The 23,018-nt window shown below is 41.2% G+C and overlaps 1 pseudogene; it reads left to right on the forward strand.

The window, feature by feature from the left end:
• The first annotated feature begins 21,821 nt into the window (after positions 1–21,821).
• Positions 21,822–23,003, forward strand: LOC127201356 (dnaJ homolog subfamily A member 1-like; annotated as a pseudogene).
• The last annotated feature ends 15 nt before the right edge of the window (positions 23,004–23,018 follow it).

Here is a 23,018-nt window from a genome sequence, read left to right on the forward strand (position 1 = left end):
TATTGGATGATATTGACTGGCTGACTGCTTTAGCCCGAGCTGCAGTTGCCTTGTTAGCTCCTCAGGCCTCACTGCTGAGAGTCCTGGGAAAGGCAGACACAGTTTACCCTGCTGGCAGACTTCAGGCTCCGTGAGGATAAGCTCACCAAACAGGTTCCAAAGTAATTTTTTACTATTCCTTTATTTAAAGGAACTTGCTTGACAAGGACTGTTCCCAATAATCAATCATCTATCAAATGAGTAATGAAAGCAGTAAAAGGAGGAACATGCCTGCTCCTAAGGGCTGGAGGTTTCTACTATAGACATAGGGGAGCACAGCCGGAAACCTCACTGTCATGACGGCAGTGTTTGTCTTAGGCAGAAGGTAAGGGAGAGAGAAGAGGCCCTCAAGGGGCGTCTAATGGAGACTTGGGGAATCCCTGTTTAACACTTCTCACTAAATCAATAAATGAAATAAAAATGCGCTTTCACTGGACCCTTTAAAGCTGCTTTTTAAACCTTAAGGTATTACAAAATGAACGAACATCTGCAAATTTTACATTAGCAGCTCATCTTTTTGTTAATCAAATTCAACTTTACTCCTTCACAATAAGCTAGCCAACCCCCTCCTACTGTATATTTTATATAATGCTGTTGTCCTGGAGACCATATGGGCAATAAAAGATTAGGCGTGTGGTGCTGAGGCTGGAGTCTCAAGTTAGAGCTAAAGGCTGTGTGTTGATGCTGGTGGGCCCTCGTGTGGGAATGTGTCACCACCACGCTGCACAAGCTTCTGCTGGTTGGTTGGTTGTTTGAGTGTGGGAGCATAGTCAAAAACCAAGGAATACTTTTTACAAATAAAAATAATCTTGCAAGATCTTTTCATACACACACGCACACACACACACACACACACACACACACAAACTCACTCACCAAAAACCCTTCTGTAGAATTTGGTAAAGAGAAATAGCTGAGCCAGGCACTGTGGCACAAGTCCCTAAGCTGAGATGGAAAGATATGGATGGCTAGGGGCCCAGGCTTTTCTGGGCAATATAGTGAAAACCCACTGAGAAAGACAGTAGTAATGATAGACTAGTAAGAGCCTGCAGTACAGAATGGAAGGTCCCAAAGACAGCTCATTAGTTATTGTCCTTAAATGTTTATTCTGGTTAACAAGAGATGATGTGCTAGCTGGTTTTCTCGTGCTGGGAAAAAAAAAAAAAAAGCCTGATAGAATCAACTTGTGGGAGAAGGGACTCTGGCTCCATTTCAGGAGGGATTGGTCCAGGGGGGTGAGGAAGGCATCGTAGCGGAACGGAGGCGGTCCTTTGTCATGGGAGTTCGAAATGTAGATTGTTCACATTTTAGCAAATCAAGAAGCACCAGGTTAGGGTTAAACAGTAATGCTCAGATTCCAGACCTCCTGGCTCATGTCTGCCAGTTAGGCCTGGTAACGCAAAGGTTCTAGCTGTCAGGACAATGCAACCAGTTGGGGACAAAGTATTCAACCGCATGAACATGTAGAGGACATTGTGGATTCAACACTAACAGTTTGAGTTAAGTTAAGTTAAGTTTGAGAGTTAAGGAGAGAACAATTCCATCCTTGCCCTGGGACAACCTAGCATGGTAGATACCATTGGAGCAAATGCATGTCGAATGGGGTATTCCAGTGCACACTGTGATCCTGGATGCTGAGCCTTCCCTGGGACCTTGCATGTATTCAGTAGAGAAATCATTGAAGATACAGAGTCTGAATTCTATATCCCACAGGATTTGGAGAGTGACGATGGACTGCTCTGTGTTGAACTAATTCATACATTTAAAACATGAAACTCTAGTCCCAAAAGGTAACATTAGGAAGTAGAGATTTGGGAGGTAATTCTATTTTCTGTTCATGACATTGGTATCCTTAGTAGGATAGGCACTCTTCCCAACACCACAGTACAAGGACACAGCAAGACAGCAGCCATCAAAAATTCAGGAAGAGGGGGCTAAAGAAATGGCACAGTGGTTAAGAACATTGGCTATTCTTCGAGAGGACTGAAGTTCAATTCCTGGTACCCACATGGCAGCTCACAACTGTCTGTAACTCCTACTCCAGGGAATCTGACACCCTCATACAGACATGTATGCAATCAAAGCACCAATCTATGTAAAATAAGAATAATTATTTTTTTTTAAATAGTACAAAAGCCCTTGCCAGAACTCACTGGCCACCTTGGCTTTTCAGTTTCTAGAACTATGAGACAATAAACATCAGTGACTTAAGCACATGTGTGGTGCTTTGTTAAGGCAACTGGTAATACAGGCCCCAAAGGGGACCTGCTGAAACAGCCTGACTCTAGAGACACCCAGAATTACCATATGGGATACCACCATCCTTCACTGGAGTCATCTGTGTGAGTGTCTAGAAAAGGTGAAAGTGATGCTACAGGTGAGTGATTTCCAACATTTCTCAGAGCAAAATCAGCACAGGACATGATGGCTGTACCTCCACTAGAGTAGAAAATACCAGAACCTCAGTCTAACCTCTGTCTACTCAGGGGTGTGCCAGGGAAATTCTGAGGTAAGGAGACTGTATGTAGGCTCAAAAGATGGCAGAACCTGACCAAAAGGAGCAGCAGAAACTGTATAGACAGGGACTCAGACTCTGTTCTAATACAGACCATTCTGGATCATTCTTCACAGTGCCCTGTGAAACTGGAATCCTGGTGTGTATTGTCCTTTGGCTGGCTACCTTTGAGAGAGCAGCTCGATTGCCTGTGCATTCCTCACTGGCATATTTAGACAGTTGAACGAACAGCAATACATGACTACAATTCATACGGCGGTTGATACACTTCCTTTATTTTTATCTTTGTTGCATGTGCTCATTTTTCTGTCTAAACACTTTCCTACAAAAGACAAAGTGGGTGATATATTGTGCAACCGAGACCTAGAAAGTAAGCAAAGGGAGGTATGTCAATAGAAACAACCCAAACAGATGATGCGGAGATTGACACGTGTTTGCACAGTTCTAACACTGCTAACAGTTCTCACCTCTGTGGCCAGCCTGAAAGAGAGAAGACCTCAGTGCTCTTAGATCTGTGGCATTCGCTAGTCTTAAACTTTTCCCCCTCAGAACTCTTTTGCCTGAAAAGTTTTTACAAAATTCCAGATGATGTAATTTTCACTATTACAGCAAATTTCATTGTTGCTTCTTTAGGCAAATCTACTAACATTGCTTGTAAAATGAATAGGTGATAGCCAAAAGGAATACAGCAGGAAGAAAGGGAGGCAATTATATCCATTGGGGGAGGATAACAGTAGCTGCCCCATCAGTGTTCCACTCTCTGTCGTTTTAATTACCTTCAGTCGACTGTAACCTAAAATACTAATTATTTTCCGAAATAATTCATTGCTGTTAAAGTGTAGATTCTTCTCTACAGCATAAGGGAACTTGACACTGCTCTGTTCTGTCCTGTCTGTGACCATTTAGCCACTGTGTAGCCATTGCGGTTTTCGGAGCATCTGTCATGGTATCATAACCCTTGTGTTCAAGTCACCTCCATTTTAATTTACAATAGCTCCAATGTGCAAGAGTGATGATGCTGGGCATTTGGATATGCCAAAGAGAAACTGCACTATACTTCCGTCAAGGAAAAAGGTGAAGGAAGGTAAAACAGGATTTTTTTGAGACCACATGTACATAAATTTGCTTACAGTACACTAGTAGTTCTTAATGTTATTTAATATCTTATAGTGCTGGATTTGTGAACTAAGACTTAGTCCATCCTCAGTTGTGGGAATTGACTTGGTGTCTTGGAGAGCACAGGCCCATTAATAAGGGTAAAGGCTTTATTTATTGGCCAATAAAAGCATTTACCTGGCTGACTCTGAAGGTAACCATTATTTCACCATGGGTGTGCTGAACCATAAAAGCCCTAAAATCCTAGTTGAGGCAATTTTACTCTTGTATTATTTTATGTCAATAACAAAAATTTAGATCCAACATATATAAATGATTGTTCGTGCTTATTGGGGATTCTTTTAGAAGAAAATATTAGATACAGGGACTAGAACTGGGAGGCAATTCAAATGACATGAAAATAGATTTCTTGAAATAAACCTTTGGACAAGTAATGGGCCAAAGACAAGAGCTTAGTTCTATGCATCTGTGCCTATTTGAAGGGGACGGTGAGACATTTTACATTTTTACAGAGTTGAGGCTCTCTGAATGAATTTTGACAAATATTTTGAATTCTGGTTTAAAAGTTTCAACAGTGGCAGAGTTCCAAAGAGAGAGAGCAAGAGAAATTATGGGGTTATCATGAGATATATTTTTGTTTCAAAGGAAAACAAGCCCCAGGACCCTGGTGACATATTTACATCAGGTGACCCTGGGAGAAGTGAATTTCATTCCAAAGATTAGAGCAGGACATTTCCATCCCATCCTCATCTGGAAAGTACACTTGACCCCTCTTTGCTCTCCCTGCTGCTATTTCCCAAACAGAAACGAGGCCTGCCACCGCTTCCAGAATGCAAGTGACAGCAACCATTTTCCCCTGGTCCTGAGTGGGTATGCAGGAGAAAATGTGAAGATAGATCCTGAGGCCCCAAACTGACCTCAGCAGAGTGCCACCAAATGCCACCATCTTCTGACCTCCAACGGTCTTCACAGATGAGCTTCTAAATGTCATAATCTCCTTTGGAATGTCAAATGGACCTTTCTAGATTTTTAGAATACCTGGTGTAGAGTGGACATGTTCTCCTGGTTGCATTTGGCTGTTTTAATCTCTTATGTCTCCACTCATTTACTCACATTTGAGTCCAATCACATATTTTTAAAATGTAAGTTTGCTGAGTTGACATGGGAAAATGGCTTTAAAAATGGCTTAAAATAAAATGCAATTTTGTTACTTTTTCATATTAGATTTGAAGCTGGTCTATTCACAGAGGGAAGCATATTGCCTTAGCAATTGCAAAACAAAGGGACACTCACTAAATGCCACAAAGCCATCCCGTGTTTTCCTCCGTGTTCTTCAACATTTGTATGAGTTACAACTGCCAACACAGCACACAGATTTGACCAGCTTGGGACCATCAACTGGAAACAAATAAAACATCCTCCAGAAGAAAATGGATTTCATTATATCCTGTTTAGAATATATCAGACGATGGCTGAGTGACCTTGATTCAGAAGCTGTTCCATCCTATGGCAGCAGCTGGACAGCTGCATTCATTAGGAAGTCTCCTCAAAGAAGGCCGGGTGTTTTGGCAATCACTCCTAATGATGGAGAAGAAAAAAAGCATCAAGTGATGACTCACAGAAGTGAGTTAATGCTAGAAATGTGGCTAGGTGAGCATCTGACGTACACAGACAATTTTCTTATTTTATCCCTCCACTAACAGGCTGAACAGATCTGGTTGGGATGAAATCACCTTGAGGCAGGACTTATGGGAGCAGGTCACCCTTGCTTCTGTCAGGTTTGGTGCATGCAACAGAAACAGGTGACTGCTGCAAGTCAAGGAGGAAGATTCCACGAGAGATAGAGCAACTGGGGAGTGGGGAGGGGCAGAGCTGACTGTGTGCCACCCAGGGCTTTGCTCTACTGAGCATCATTAAACCTCCGCTGGGACAGCAAAAACTCAGCGGGTCTGCCACGAGCCTTGGTCTTCTTGTGGAACACAATGCAGCTGAACCCTGTGCTTGTAGGGGAAAATGGAAACACGTGCCACAGTTTGTATTTCTGATTAACAAGTAAGTGGGGGTGTTTCCTAAGGTGACCATGGTTGAAGCCTAGTCAAAAGAGTGGAAACACTGGTTGAATTTTCAAGAAAGTTAGACTTAAGAAAATAAAGGAGAAATGCTCTTATCAATAACTTACAACCGTTATTTGTCAAAGATCAAATTTCAGTAAACCTATCTCTCCTTAATGAAACTCACCCATTTACAATCAGTCTATTTGTATGCAAACAATCTTGTAACTTTGATAATGAACAGTGACAGGTCTTTAAGTAAAGCCTCTAAGTATGAAAAATGCAAAAACAATCAATAGATAAGATAAAGAGCTGTTTAGCACCCTGGCCAACTCAGACATAGTGGTACACACCTAATACAAAGACTTTAGAGAGTCTTTGGATACATAGCAAAGCTAATAAAGGGTGTGTGTGGGAGAAGTAACCAGAATCAACAATGAAAAGGGCATCAGTCTGGTTTTCATTTGTAATATATGATTATAAGGCAGGCTGCCCACTTGCTACAGTTTGGATCAGGAATGACCTACAAAGCTCAAGTGTTAAAAGTTGGTCCTTCAGGTGGTCCTAGAATATATAACAGGAAGGACCTCCTGCTGTTTCTCTTGGGCGGGGAGGAAGAGGGGCACAACATGAATGATTTTGTTCTGTCATGTTATTCTGCTACCATGTGCTGCCACAGCCCGAAGCAACAGAGCCAAATGATCATAGATTGTAAAGCTCCAAACTTGTGATCTCAAACAAACCTTTTGTCTTTTTTAAAACACATGTATTAATTTTGTGGGAGTGGAGTGTGTGTCGCAGAGTCCCTGTGAATGCCAGAGGACAACTTGGAAGAGTTGGTTCTCTCTTTGAACCACGTGGGTCCAGAAGATAAAACTCAGCTCAACAGGGCCGGTAGCAAATGATTTTACCCAGTGAGCTATCTCATCCACCCATGTCTTTTGCCTTTATCTTGGGTATTTATTAGAATAATAGAATGCTCACCAATACATGATTTTTGCCCAACAAAATGTAAATGTAAAAGGAGAAAAAAATAAAACTGACCTAAAAGAATGATCCAAAAGAATTTATAACTATTAAATTAACTTCTTTAATTTCATTTTTTTCCACGTGGGGAAAATCTAGGCCTGAATACCCTTTCCAGTGAATTCTAGCCCTACATTTAAAGAAAAAAAATGATGAAAACATAATATAATTAGCAATTAGGTGTCTGGAGAGATGGTTTAGTGGTCAAGACAACATGCTACTCTTGCAAAGAATAGGGCTGTATCCTCAGATCCCATATGGTGACTGACAGCTGTCTGTATCTCAGCTTCCACAGGATCCATCACCCTCTTCTCATCCCCCACAAGCACACACAGAGTATATCCTTATATATTCAAGTAATATACACATACACATAAAATAACAATAATCAATTAAAATCTTTAGAACAACACAAAGGAAAATATAACTTTAGCTTTTCTAGGGATTAACAAAGAGGAGGAGGAGGAAGAAGAAGAAGGAAGAGGAAGAAGAAGAAGAAGGCAACTACCACAAAGTGATTTGGTTTACAGCCTCAGTGCTTCCACCAGGAAGGTGACTCAAAATGCTTCTAGCACTCCTCTGACTTCCAGTCTCCCCCTTGGCTGATCTGGTCAACGCACCAAGTTTTATTGCTAAAATGCAGGGACACTAGCATTTCCCTACAAAGCCCTTTGCTTTTTTCTAAATATTTTTGTCTAAATAAGAACCAAACTGCTTAGTATTGCATTATGGTCTTTCCTGGTCATTTTCAGCTCATCTCTCCACTTCTTGGGTTCTCCATGCAAGCCACGCCTCACCCTTCTTTAGTCACACCCATACATTTTCTCTTTGAAACCCTACTCTTCTGTCTGATACCTGTCAGATTTTTCCATGCTCCCTGGCTACCTTGGCTGGGAAGCTGTCAACTGTACAGCCTCTCCTCTGAAACTCCACTGCTTAGAACACTTTGGCAGTCTGGAGCTACACTTCAGCTAGGAAAAACCCTGAAAGGTCTGCTGTTGGCCACAACATCGATGTCAAGAGCCCTTGCTCTAGTCATAACTTCTCCAGCCAGCATCAGCACAGGACATTTTTACTTTAGCCATGAAAAGCCTTAGTAACCTCCAGAGGACTAACTTCTGATAGAAGTTAGATGATGATACTGTAAGGGGCAGAATGAAAGACCCAAAGTTTGGAGGAGAAATGGGAGGGTTTGAAGTTGAGCCAGCACTGTTTTTGAGACATCCAAATGGAAATATAATTTTTAAAAGCAATTAGGTATGTAGGTCTGGAATAATGCAAAGAACTGGGTACTGGAAAAATAGGTTGGGAAATTCAAGAAACAGTCAATCCACATTGTTTGTAAAGTGCATTTATGAAAATTACATACTTGTTGCATACTGCTGTTGCTTACCCCCAAACTCACACCTGCACAGGGAAGCAAATACGTAAGCTGCCGGATGAGCTTACTTCCAAAGGAGGCCAAGCAAGGTGACATCGTGCCTTCTTCTGCTCCAAGACTGTATATAAGTCACCCTTTTTGCACTCTACTTAAGGCATATTCGGTGCTTCTCCTTTGGCATCTATTTTAAACTGCCTGCTAATACAGTTTAGTGTCCCTAAGTGGATGTGCCTTAAAGCAGAAACACTTTGGGCAAACTCCTTTGAAGAAGAAATTAGTGCTCAGGCTATGAGTGCAGCGTGACTGAAGCCATAGTATACATTAAGTGAGGTGTCTTTACAGCTAAACAGACATTGAAGAAGAATATGCACCAATCAGCTGATAAATGCAAACAGAGGCTTCTCCCAACAGCAATAATCTAGTATTCAATAATTTAGTGTTTTTGACAAGTTCATGGAACACAACCGTGGATAATAAGAATCATCTGTATACACACGCTAGGTAGGAGAATGGATGATAATAAATAATAAAGTGCACACAGCAAGAGAATAAGAAATGTCAAAGCAGAAACACAAGGGACTATCACTGGTTCAGGCCTGGATGTTGTTGAGGGATGGCCAAAAGAATGGTAACCAGAGGTCCTTAGGCAATGACATGGGGCAATCTTGTCAGGGGCCACAGAACAGCTCACAGAAGTGGTAAGTGGGTCAAGAAAAAAAGCATGTACTCTTGGGTATACTGCACCTGAATTTAAAACTTAGCTGAGTGACATAAGAAGATTCATCTAATATCTCTCCCCCCCCCCCGACAGTACTTACTTCTACAATATGAAGACAATACTATTGGCATACTACTTTTCCTGTTTTATTGGGGTTTCTTATGTCTCTTCATCCCTTTTCCAACCCAATCCCTTCCAACACCATGTAGGAGAGAAAGAAGGTTAGTGGGGAGAGGCGGCATAGTTCTCTTTTGACTACTTCCTGCTGATTCGGGTCACTGGGTTCCTGTGGCAAGTCCAGTCTTCACTTCAGGATAGCTCCAATTTCTTGTCAAACTGCATCAACAGCAAACAGGAGCAGCAGGAAGGAACAGCCCCCACCTTCTTCTTTTGAGCCCTCCATTTAGTCCCTCTGCAGAGTCTTCAGAATTAAACTATCTGCAGCTGGCAAAGATCACGCCCCTCTCGGAGCCCACACAAAGCAAATAATCTGCTGCTGCGGACAGTTTGAATCAGCCGCACATGCCACACCTGGGATTAAAACAAAAACAGGTTTGGATAACATTACTGCGTTTTTAAAGAAATCAAAAAAACTCCTACTGCGCAATCCCTAATGCAGAAAGTGACTTTAGAGGACATAAACTATGTGTGGATGCCATGAAAATTACCGATTGTAAACATACTCAATTGTCAAATGTTTTAGAAACCAGCTAAAAATCTTTCAGCAGTTGAAACAGTGCCATTTATGAGCCTGACCTCAGTGATGTCCAGCGTAAGTAAAGTTACACAAGTATTAATTTTATTTCAATTTTAAAGTTGGGGCTGTCTGTACCTGATGAGGATCTCCACAGATCTATCTTGCTATTGTATGTCTTGACTTGCCAGGGATGCAAAACTTGCTGTGAAGACAAGCAAATCTCAATCCTGGTCATGGGTCTCTAGTGCTTGTATTCATGGACTCCTGCACATATACCCTGAAACTGCATTCCTTTAGTGCACGAAATCATGAAACTGGCTTGGCCTAATTGCTTTCAGGTTAGAGTCCAAGGCTTCTGGGGTACAATGTGCTTTTCAGTTGATGAATGACCAATATACTCCCTCAGGTAGTGAAGTGTTTAGGCTGCTTTGTGATTCTCTGTATGTTTCCTCAGTCATCAAGAAAGCATGGTGGCTTGACAGGGCTATTGGTATTAGACATTAATCCTGTCTACCCTCTATAGCTTGCAAACATCATTGTTTCCTGGAAACTACAACTGTATTTATTGATTCTGGTAATTGCCATTATATAGTTTCTGATGAAGGTATAAAAAGTCTGATTGCTCTCAACAAAATTATCATAGCCTCAGATGTGCTGTGGCCCCTCCAAGCAGCCTGATTTTTATTTCTCAAGGCCATATCAGATAGGTGACCTTGGCCCAGTAAGTAAGCATGGATGCTTACACTTCAGAATCTAACTAAAACACATCTCTAGTCTAAGCCTCTTCCTGACTACCTCAAAATCATGTGTTGCCCTTTCTAAACAACCTTGTACTATTTTGCTGACATCAGCAAAGTATTTCCAATATCTGCCTTAGAGCATATCTGTGCCTTTTTACTTGTGGTCCTTCTTGGTTCAATGTCGGTGGGACTTACTTCTCCTTCATGGCCCGACATTAAAAGGTATTGGCTCTCCGGGGTCATTTCTTGTCAAAGAGGTGATGGGAACTTTTAAGGTGTAATGTGTATTATGAAGACTATAGGGACAGCAGTACAAGTTTTGGTAACTTGTATTGCTAGTTTCTACAGGGTGAATGTAATTATTATTTGTCTTGCTTAAGCTCATCGGCGCATACTCGGCAACACCTGTGGAATGCACTAAAGCGGGGAGAGGGATCGTCTCACTTCGCCCTCTTGAGTCTCAAGCTGGCTCTCAGAATGAAACTGAGCTGAAAGAGATTTACAGGAGAAAAGGGTACACATCTTATTAAAAAAAAAATCATGTCTACAAAGCTAGCACAGGACAGCCAAGGCTAACACAAAGAGACTCTGTCTTGAAAAACAAAACAAAACAAAACAAATTCATGTGATTAGTGTTTTCATAGGAACCCGAAGGTCTATGTGGCTGTATTTACACAGCTGTGGCAATCAAGAAAAGTAACTAATTAATTCTAAAAGGTCTGTTCTAGACCTCTCAGTTTCAACTTTTCTAACTGGAAAAACAATTGTTTTTTAAGTGTTTGGAACTCAAAATAAAGAACATGCCAACGCAGCACACCGTAGGCTGACACCCATCATGGTGCACGCATTAGTCACCTCTAAGAGCGTATTCTCCATTCACATAGAGGCCTCTCATAACAGTCTTTGCAAAGGTTATTTACGAATTGTACTCTGTTGTCTGTGTAGTATTTCTTTCCTTCACAAGCTTTTAAGTTTTATAAAGGCTCGGACTTCTTTTTTCTATGACCACAGTTCTTGGGAGGTTCAAGTGTCTGCTATAAGACAAGAGTTAAATCAGTCCCAGGGGTGGGGTGGGTGGGAATGGTTTAAGAGTCTCTATTCTCAATGCCAAAAGTTTTACAGTATGTTTCTCAGCCTCAGTACGCATCCACCCAGAGAGGCTGATGTCTCTGTCATCCAATCCTTAATATGGAAAAATGAGAGATTCGATCAGGACTTGAAAGGTGAAGTTATAACGTTCACCTGTTAGGATATTGCACTGTTGAGTTAAATGGCTTGGAAGTCAACGCTGAGCTCTAGGGCAACCTATAGTATCTTGCAGGGAGTCTCAACGTGACAGAAGACAGACAGATGCTGAAAAGGGCTTGAAAGCTGTTGAGTCCCATGGGCCTAGAGGGGAAAAAGCCAGGCTGAATCTGGTAAAAAGCGGCACGGCTCCGCCCTCTCCCGAAGGGCGGTGCCTGTGAGTGGCTCCGCCCCTCCGACAGTCCTTAAAAGCCAGCCCCGGAAGTCGTGGCTCCAAGGCGGGCGCCTGGAGCAGGTGGAAGATGGCGGAGGGAGGTGGAGCGGAGCCGGAGCCGGAGGAGCACGAGCGGGGGTCCTCGCGGCCACGGCCCCCGAGTGCACGCGATTTACAGGTGCGGAGACACAGGATGCGGCGGCGGCAGGCGGGCGGGACGGCGTGGGCACGGTGGGCGCGGGCCTGAGCCTCGCCCTGACCCTGTCTGAGGAGAAAGGTGTCTATAGAGAGGGGCTCTTCCGGAGGCGTGTTGCACGGTGGTGGGTGTAGAAGCTTGAGCGCCAGCCTCAGGCGCCAGGACCTGATCTCCCTTCTTCACATGCCGTGCACGAAGCAGCTGTTTAGAATGTTATTTTGCACCAGCGGTCTGGGTGGCGCCCGGTGGGTGCCGCCTGCCTTCTTGAGAGTTATACTGTGGCCAGTGATAAATGGATTGGCCCTCACTTAAAAAGTAACTTTAAAATAACGCATGCTGGTTTGTTCTTTTGCATGCTGTTTCAGATTTGATGAGTTACTCATTAAAATCACCCCCTCCCCTTTTTCAAAAAAAAAGCTTACGCTTTTTACAGGAGAGGGCTTAACTTGGGTCACAGCCCACTTGTAAGAGGCAGTCCATAAAACAATGCAACAGAAATAAAACTCGGCAATGTTATGACGCTGACATTGGTCAGCTGAACACATGTCCCTTGACTGCTATTCTGTCAGATGCTAACACTTTAGGCATTTTTCTATCTCCTTATGAAATCATTGATAAAACTCAACAATTAAACAAATGTTAGGGGTTATGGTTCGGAATAAATTCACCAACTTTGGCAGAGCATTTTTACTGCAATAGCCGGTCTCCTTCCTTTAAGCAGATATACTGACTGCTTGCCATTATAACTTTCTGCTGAAGCTTAGGAGGAGATTTGGAGGTAATAGGACATCAAATCCGTAAGTGGTGGTGGATACAGTTGTATGGTATTAAATTTTGTGAAAGTTCACAGGTTTGTAAACTAGCCTTAACAGACCAAAGCAACACAAAGTTATAATGGTCTTAAATTGAACACAGGTTGGTTGCAGGTGAACCTGAAGCCACTCAGCTGTCTCAGCCTGAGTTACTATGGCTGTGATGAAATACCATGACCAAAACAACTTGGGGAGGAAAGATTTATGCTTCCGTATCACAGGTCATCATCAAAGGAAATCAGAGCAGGGACCTGGAGGCAAGAGCTGATGCAGAGGCTATGCAGGGCTGCTGCTTACCTTCTTACTCAACTTGCTTGCTTATAGAGCCCAGGGCTCACAGCCCAGGCACGGCACTACCCATAATGGGCTGTGCCCTCCCCCATCCATCACCAATTAAGAAAATGCTCCATAGGCTTGCCTACAGCCTTATGGAGGCGTTTCCCCCGAATTGAGGGATACCCCCTCCCGCCTTCATGATGACAGTAGCTTTGTCAAGTTGATAAGAAACTAGCCAGAACACTAGTAAACCCGTCTAACTGGCTGACCAAACTGTTGATAGTTAAGCCGTTTTCTGTCAGTTGTTTTTTTTTTTTTTTTTTTTTTTTTTTTCCCAGTTTCAATTAAATCAGGTCTCATTGCAGATTGGAGTTTTCCCAACCTGCTCAGATCCTGGGGTACTGCCCCATTCAGGAATTCTGTTTTGTTTTACAGGTAAATTGTACTAGGTTTAATTGGCCTGAAATCATCACCTTTTGAAAGCCTTCATAACTTACTGGAGAATTAAGCATAGTTTAAGCTGAAGTTTCATTGAATGCGGGGGGGGGGGGGGTTGCGGAGAGCACCGTTAGTTCAAAAGATAAATTTGGAGATTGGAGAAATCTGCCTCAGGTGGGAGATAAACTCACCTGATAGTGTATCACCGGCTATAAGTACATCTTAGCTGCTATCCAGAATAGGGTCTTTCAGCTTCTAAGTCAGGAAGGAGTAGCTTAGAAACCACCAGAAGAGGGCTGCATAGGTATCTCTGAAAGAGTCCCTCTATGTTGTAACTTTTTAAATTTGCCAAGTGTAGACTTTTGAGTCCTACTGGACATCAAATCAACTGTAAATAATCTTGGCTCCCTTTATTTTCCCAAATTTGATAGTGTTCAGTAGGAAAATTTGGGATAAGCTCGTTAATAACAAGTCTAAAAACCTTTGCCTTGTTTGTTCTGGATTATTTCTAAGACTACTGCTGTTTAGTATCTTTCAGGCGATCCATGCACAGGTTTAAAGTTACCTAAGGTATGCGTCCCTCCAGTTTTCCTCCAGAATAATAGCAAAAGAAAAGGATTGCTGTTCTTAATTCTTTGCTTCCATCCAGGTTAGCATTTGGGATAGGAATAAATGTGTCTGAGGCTATGTAACAGTTGTTTGCTGTTGTGCCTGGCTCTGTTAACAGTCATTCTGCTAGATCACTGGTTCTCACCTTGAAATAATTGTCTGTCACTGGGAAGGCTTGTTAAAGCAGATGCTAGCCCTTAAAACAGCAGCTAATCTAGGTATAGAGTAGGGCTTGGACATTACGTATTTCCCAAGGTTCCCAGGTGTGGCTAGTCTTCTAGAATGTAGCACCAGAAGGCTGAGAACTTCAGTTCTCTCTGCCCTGTTCCTGCTCTTCACAGTGTCTTAGATTCAGGCTTTCTTCTGGATTCTTTATGTGCCAAATGTTGGAAAGATTATTTTACTTGGGAAGAATTAGGGCCAGAATGTCTCTCACTTAGGAAGGATTGGGACCAGAAGTCTTTTAGGTTTCGATTTTTTTTTTTTTCCTTCTGAATTTGGAAAATTTACAGACACTACCAGTTGAGCAGTCTTGTTTTAAAACCTGAATCTTGAAATACTCAACTTCAGAACCATACCTGCCCAATCCTATGCCATCTGCTTCTAATAATTTCTATCAAGCTACCTCCCATCTATAATCCCAATAATCATCTGGGCCACATCTCTATCCATGCTGGCCATGTGGGTTAGAGACCCATGGCACCCTCTCCTCCCCTCCCCTCCCCCCAAGATTCTCTATCTCCTTAAGCCCAGGAACCTTAGCCACACCTATCCCGTTTGCCCTGCCCAGGTGTTAGTCTCTTAGCCAAGGTACAAGATGGGCCACAGAGACAGCAAGCAGTAATTAGCATCAAAATACATCAGACCAACCTCCAACAAATATCCACTTATAAGTGAGTACATACATGTATGTCTTTCCAGATGTGAGTTACTTCACTCAGGATGATCTTTTCTAATTCCATCCATTTGCCTGCAGATTTCATGATTTCCTTGTTTTTAATAGCTGAGTAGTATTCTATTGTGTTTAAATGTACAATATTTTCTTTATCCATTCTTCAGTTGAGGGACATGTAGGTTGTTTCCAGTTTCTCACTATTACGAATAAGGCTGTTGTGAACATAATAGAGCAAATTTCCTTGTGGTATGATGGGACATCTTTTAGGTATATGCCCAAGCTGGGTTTTGACTTAGAAGTATGCCCAATTTTCTGAGAAAGCACCAGATTGATTTCCAAAGTGGTTGTACAAGTTTGTACTCCCACCAGCAATGGAGTGTTCCATTGCTGCACATCCTAGCTAGCATGTGCTGTCACTTGAATTTTTAATTTTAGCCATTCTGACTGCTATACGATGAAATCTCAGAGTTATTTTGATATGCATTTCCCGGATGACCTCAAACATTTCTTTAAGTGTTTCTCTGCCATTAGAAAGTCCTCTGTTGAGAATTCTTGGTTTAGCTGTACCCCATTTTTTAATTGGATTGTTCGGTCTGCTATGTTTAATTTCTTGATCTTTATATATTTTGGATATCAGCCCTCTGTCAGATTATAGGGTTGGTGAAGATGTTTTCCCAATCTGTAGGCTGCCATTTTGTCCTATTGACAGTGTACTTGGCCTTGCAGAAGCTTTTCAGTTTCGTTAGTTCCCGTTTATTAATTGTTGATTTCAGAGCCTGTGGTGTTGGTGTTCAATTCAGGAAGTTGTCTGTTGTACCAATGCATTCAAAGCTATTCTACACTTTGTCTTCTGTTAGATTTGGTGTATCCAGTTTTATGTTGAGGCCTTTGATCCACTTGGACTTAAGTGTTGTGCAGGGTGATAAATATGGATCTGTTTGCGGTCTACCTGCAGACATCCCATTAGACCAGCACCATTTGTTGAAGATGCTCTTTTTTCCCATTGTGTGGTTTTGGCTTCTTGTTTAAAAAAAAATTGTGTTGATGGGTGTGTGCGTGTATTTCTTCATCTTTGATTGGACTACGTTCATCAACCTGTCTATTTTTACATTGATATCATGCTGTTTTTATTAATATTGCTTTGTAATACAACTTGAAATCAGAGATGGTGATACCACCAGAACATCTTTTGTTGTACAGAATTGTTTTTGCTAGCCTGTGTTTTCATTTTTCAATATGAAGTTGAGAATTGCTCTTTCAGCATCTGTAAAGAATTATGTTGGCATTTTGATGTGAATTACATTGACTCTGTAGATTGCTTTTGGTAAGGTGGCCATTTTTAATATGTTCTACTTTTTGTTTTGTTTTTGTTTTTAATTTTTTATCCACCTGCCTTCCTGAAGGTGTTTATTAGCTGTAGGAGTCCTCTGTTACAATTTTTGGGGTCACTTATGTGTACTATCATACCATCTGGTAATAGAGATACTCTGACTCTTCCTTTCCAGTTTGTATCCCTTTGATCTTCTTTAGTTGTCTTACTGTGCTTGCTAGAATTTCAGGTACTATATTGAATAGATGTGGAGCAAATGGACAGCCAGCCTTGTCTTGTCCCTGATTTTAGTAGAATTGCTTTAGGTTTTTCTCCATTAAACTTAATGTTGGCTATCAGCTTGTTGTATATTGCCTTTATTATGTGTAGATATGGGCCTTGTATCCCTGATCTCTCAAAGACTTTTATCATGAAGGGGTGTTAGATTTTGTCAAAAGCCTTTTCAGAATCTAATAAGATGATCATGCGTGCGCACGTGTGTGTTTTCAGTTTGCTTATATGGTGGATTACATTAATGGATTTTTGTATGTTGAACCATCACTGCATCCCTGGGATGAAGCCTACTTGATCATGGTGGTTGTTTTTATGTGCCCTTGGATTCAGTTTGTGATTATTTTATCAAGTATTTTTGCATCAATGTTCAGGAGGGTTATTGCTCTGAAATTCCTTTTCTTTGTTGAATCTTTGGTTTAGGTATTAGAATGACTGTAGCTTCATAGAATGAATTTGGCAATGTTCCTTCTGTTTCCATTTTGTGTAATCGTTTGAGAAATATTGGTATTAGCTCTTTTTGAAGGTCTGGTAGAATTCTGTGCTAAAACCATCCAGCCCTTGGGTTTTTTTTTTTTTTTTTTTTTTTTTTTTTTTGGTTAGGAGGCTTTTAATGGCTGCTTCTATTTCCTTAGGGGTTATAAAACTATTTATATTGCTAACCTCATCTTGATTTAATTTTGGTAAGTGGAGTCTATAAAGAAAATCATCAATTTTATTTAAATTTTTCTGTTTTGTGGTGTACAGGCTTTTGAAGTAAAACTTAATGATGCTTCAGAGTTCCTCAGTGTCTGTTATGTTCCCCTTTCATTTCTGATTTTGTTAATTTGGGTATTATCTCCCTGCCGTTTAGTTAGTTTAGCTAGAGATTTATCTATCTTGTTGATTTTTCTCAAAAGAACCAGCTTTTTGTTTTGATGATTCTTTGTGTTAGTCTCTTTGTTTCAAATTTATTGATTTCAGCCCCGATTTTGACTATTTCTTGCTGTCTACTCCTCTTTGGATTGTTTGCTTTTTGTTCTAGAGCTTTCGTGTGTGTGTGTGTGTGTGTGTGTGTGTGTGTGTGTGTGTGTGTGTGTGTGTGTGTGTTTAAGTTGATAATGGGATCTCCAACATTTCTTTATGTAGATGCTTAGTGCTATGTATGAAATTACCTCTCAGTATTGCTTTCATTGTATCCTATAAGTTTGGGTATGTTATGCCTTCATTTTCATCAAGTTCTAAAACACATTAAGTTTTTTATTTTCTCCCTGACCGAGTGATCATTGAGTAGAGGGTTGTTCAGTTTCCATGAGGTTGTAGGCTTTCTGTTGTTTTTCTGTCTTTAAGTCCAGGTTTAATCCATGGTGGTCTGATAGGATATAAAGGATTATTTCAATATTCTTGTATCTTTTGAGATTTGCTTTGTGACTGAGTATATGGCCAATTTTGGAGAAGGTTCTGTGTGGTGCTAAGAAGGTATATTCTATTGTGATTGCATGAAATTTTCTGTAAATATCTGTTAGGTCCATTTGATTTATGACATCTGTTAGTTTCATTATTTCTCTGTTTAGTTCCTGTCTTGTTGGCCTGTCCATTGATGAGAGTGGGTCGTTGAAATCGCCCACTATTAATGTGTGGAGTTTGACATTTGATTTAAGCTTTAGTAATGTTTCTTTTACAAATGTGAGTGCCCTTGCATTGGGGGCATAAATGTTCAGAATTAAGACGTCGTCTTGGTGGGTTTTTCCTTTGAATATGAAATGTCCTTCCCCATCTCTTTTGATTACCTTTGATTGAGAGTCTAATTTATTAGAAAATAAAATGGCTACCCTTGCTTGTTTCTTGAGTCCATTTGCTTGGAGGACTTTTTTCCAGCTTTCTCTGAGTTAATGTCTGTCTTTGTTGCTGAGGTGTTTCTTGTATGTAGCAGATTGATGAATCTTGTTTTCATATTTCGCTGTTAGCCTTTGTCTTTTTACTGGGAGATTGAGTCTATTGATGCTGAGAGATATTAATGACCAATGATTGTTGATTCCTGTTGTTTTGATGTTGGTGGTAATGTGTGTGTCTGTGTGAGGTGTGATTCCCTTCTTTTGTTTTTGCTTGTGTGAAATTATTTCCTGTGTCCCGTGGGTGTAATCCTCCTTGTGTTGGGGTTTTCCTTCTAGTACCATCTGTAGGTCTGGGTTTAGTGGAACAGTATTTACATATGGCTTTGTTGTGGAATATCTTGTTTTCTCCATTTATGGTGATTGAAAGTTTTACTAGGTATAGTATTCTGGGCTGGCATCTGTGATCTCTTAAGAGACTGCATGACATCTGCCCAGCCTTTCTGGCTTTAAATGTCTCTATTGAGAAGTCTGGTGTAATTTTATCGGTTTGCCTATATATTTTACTTGGCCCTTATCCCTTATGGCTTTTAATATTATTTCTTTTTTCTCTACATTTAGTGTTTTGATTATGTGGCAGGAGGATTTTCTTTTTGGTGTTCTGTAAGCTTCTTTTGTGTATTTATAGGCATCTTTCTTTCGGTTAGGGAACTTCTCTATGATTTTGTAGAAGCTATTTTCTAGGCCTTTGATCTAAGTTTTTTCCTTCTGTTCCTATTATTCTTAGGTTTGGCCTTTTCATAGTGTCACAAATTTCCTAGGTGTTCTGTGTTAGAAACTTCTTAGATTTAGCATTTTCTTTGACCAATGTATCAGTTTCTTCTATCATATTTTCTACTCTTGAGATTCTCTTCCACCTCTTATATTCTGTTGGTGATGCTTGATGATTTCTCTTTCATAGATTTTCCATGTCCAGGATTGCTTCAGATTGTGTTTTCTTTATTGCTTCTATTTCCATTTTCAGGTCTTGAAGAACAGTTTTATTCAATTCCTTCACCTGTTTGATTGTATTTTCCTGTATTTGTATCAGGGATTTACTTTTTCCTCTTTTAAGGCCTCCATCATTTTCATAATATCAGACTCAAGATCATTTTCCTGTGTTTCGGGTGTGTTAAGATATCCAGGCCTTGGGGCTGGAGAGATGGCTCAGAGGTTAAGAGCACTGGCTGCTCTTCCAGAGGTCCTGAGTTCAATTCCCAGCAACCACATGGGGGCTCTCAACCATCTATAATGAGATCTGGTGTCCTTTTCTGGCATGCAGGCATACATCTGGCATGCAGAACACTGTATAAATAATAAATAAATCTTTAAAAAAAAAAAAAAAGATATCCAGGCCTTACTGTAGTAGGATAGCTGGTTTCCAGTGGTGTCGTATGGCCCTGGGTTTTGTTGCTTGTGTTCTTATGCTGACTTCTAGTCCTCTCATTTCTGGTGTTGGCAGGCCTAGTGGTGCCTGATAGCAGCAAGGCTCTAGGATTTCTGGTGGAGCTGGTAGTCCTGGATGGCGGTAGTCCCCCAGTTTTCCTCGATGGCAGTAGGCCTCCAGGGATTCAGGGAGAACTGGTAGTCCCCCATGGCTGCCAGTCTCTGGAATTGCAAGTAGAGATGGTACCCAGGAAATGGAGCACCCCGGGGAGATAGAGGGTCTGGGGCTGACTACTGCTGGTGGTGGGCTCCAGCAGGACAAGTTTTTGTATTATCTTTTTTTTTTTTTTTATTACTTTATTCATATTACATCTCAATGGTTATCCCCTCCCTTGTAACCTCCCCTTCCTCCCTCCCTCCCATTTTCCCCTTACTCCCCTCCCCTATGACTGTGACTTAGGGGGACTTCCTCCCCCTGTATATGCTCATAGGGTATCAAGTCTCTTCTTGGTAGCCTGCTATCCTTCCTCTGAGTGCCACCAGATTTCCCCATTCAGGGGACGTGGTCAAATATGAGGCACCAGAGTACGTGTGAAAGTCAGACCCCACTCTCCACTCAACTGTGGAGAATGTCCTGTCCATTGGCTAGATTTGGGTAGGGGTTTGAAATTTACGGCCTGTATTGTCCTTGGCTGGTGCCATATTATCTTAATTAAACTTTATGATTAACTTTTGAGGATTTGTCATTATAATTTTTATCTGGTGCTTCCATTAATTTTATTTATTTAGTTTCAAGTTATATAATCTTTGTGGTGCTCAGTCTATGTCTAATCTAATTTTTTTAAATTAATAATTATGAGTGAGCCCATGTCATAACCTGTCACTTATTGTCAACTTCTTCTAAACAGCACTTGTTTACCTATAAGTAAATGATACTCAGACCATATTCTTAGTGTTCCAGTTCCACTTTCTGTAAAGTCAAATTCGCTTTATTTTACAGAAGGAAAAAAGTTTGACAACAATAAAATAAGCTGTTGAGAAAAGAACCTGGTGGAGTAGTCATGGTCGATTTCATGAGGGCATAGGCATATGGCTGGGCTCCTCATATCTTTGTGGATCAAGAAAGCAAAGTGGAGAAAGCTGAAATGTAGGCTGCTTTTTCCGTGTTATACAGCCCAAAGTCCTAGCCAATAATGCTCGGGGTAGAGCTTCTGTCCTTAGAAGTAATGCCAAAGACACACTCAGAATTGTATCTCTTAGGAGGTTCCTAATCCAGTTGACACTGAAGAGTACCCATCACAATCCAGCACTTAATGTAAAAGTCATTAGGAGGATAGCATATGTGGATTTAGAGAAAGATGTTTAGTTAAGAAAATTTTAGTTCGTTTTATATAGGTCTCCTGAAATGGTTGTTTAGCATACAGATAACATTGTATGAGACTAGGAATAGCATATAAGTCATTTATAGGTCTGAAATAATACAGTTAGCTCGGGAAGAAATCCATAAAAGAATACTTTAAATGTTGTTTATTTAGTGAGCATGGGAGGAGAAGGAAAAGGGGGAAGGGGTACCCCAGAGAGAGACAGAGACAGACAGGAAGAGAGTATATATAGAGAGAGAAGGGGAGGAGGAGAGAGTAGGATACTGTCTTAAAGAGCCCTCTGGGGAGTAAGATGGAAGCTTCCTACAGAGTTCTTCCCCTAGCCTGCCTTTTTGTTTTGTTGTGTTTGGGGCTTTGGAGGATAGGAGTAGTAAAGCGTGACAAGAAGGCACATAGAGATTGTGCGAGGAGAAAGCGCACACAGGGATACATACACACTGATACTTACGTTCATAGTGATTGTCAGAAGAATTTTGATAAGCATTTAAAGAAGTAACTAAACTCAAGAATATTCACCCACCAAATGTTACACAGTAACTGCCTAAGTCAAGATTTAGATCCAGTTGAAAGAGAACAAGGTGGTGTGTGAGCATGGGAGGGACTGCAGGGAGGAAATGGAAGGCAGAACATGATAGAATTGGGCAGAATTTTCCAGAATGCTTGGTGGGTGGAGGAGGAGCCGCATCTGGCTGAACTTCCTGTACTGCACTCTGCTCTCCGACACAGGCCCACTCACCAGCTGTAAAACATGGTGAAAGAAACACGTACTAGATAGATGTTTTTAGGGGTCAAACCCAGTGCTACCTGGAAGAATTGAAAAAAGCAATAGAAAGTTGACTTTGAAATAACCACCTTGATAAGAATCCAAATGAAGGAAAAAAAGTTTAAACAGATTTCTGAACCTTATGAAGCTCTTGCTGATTCCAAAAAAGAAAATTACGTGATAAAGGAGGCGAGCAAGCGATTAGAGAGGGCAGAGCAGGGGGTGGCTTTGGCTCACCCATGGATATCTTCGATATATTTTTGGAGGAGGAGGAGGAAGGATGCAAAGTGAAAGGAGAGGTAAAAATATTATGAGCATTAGCTCTCAGTGACCCCAGAAGACTTGTATAACAGTGCAACAAGAAAACTTGCTCTGCAAAAGAATGTGATTTGTGACAAATGTGAAGGGTGAGGTGGTAAGAAAGGAGCAGTAGATGCTGCCCCGATTGCTGGGGGACTGGCATGCAAACAAGGATTCATCAGATCGGACCAGGAATGGTTCAGCAGATGCAGTCGGTATGCATGGAGCACCAGGGTCATGGAAAACGCATAAGTCCTAAAGACATGTAAAAACTGTAACAGAAGAAAAAATAGTTCGAGAGAAGATTTTAGAATTCATATTGATAAAGGCATTAAAGATGGTCAGAAGATAAACATTCCATGGTGAAGGAGACCAAGAACCAGGACTGGAGCCAGGAAGTATTATCACGGTGTTAGACCAGAAGGACTATTCTTCCCGATGACGAGAAGACCTTTCCATGTGTATGGACATACAGCTGGTGGAAGCATTGTGTGGCTTCCAAAAGCCAATATCCACTCTTGACAGCCGAACCGTAGTCATCACCTCTCATCCAGAAAATGTGTGCTAAATGAAAAGTATGCCAGTATACTGTCAGCCATATGAAAAAGGATGTCAAATCATTGAGATTAAAGTAAAATGGCTTTCTCTCTCCTGATAAACTCTTTGCTGGAAAAACTTCTTCCTGAAAGGAAGAAAGTAGGAGAGACTGAAATGGATCAGGTAGAACTAGTGGACTTTGATCCAAATCAGGAAAGATGGCGCTGTTATA

This window comes from Acomys russatus, chromosome 2, assembly GCF_903995435.1.
Source record: "Acomys russatus chromosome 2, mAcoRus1.1, whole genome shotgun sequence".
NCBI classification, from domain to species: Eukaryota; Metazoa; Chordata; class Mammalia; order Rodentia; family Muridae; genus Acomys; species Acomys russatus.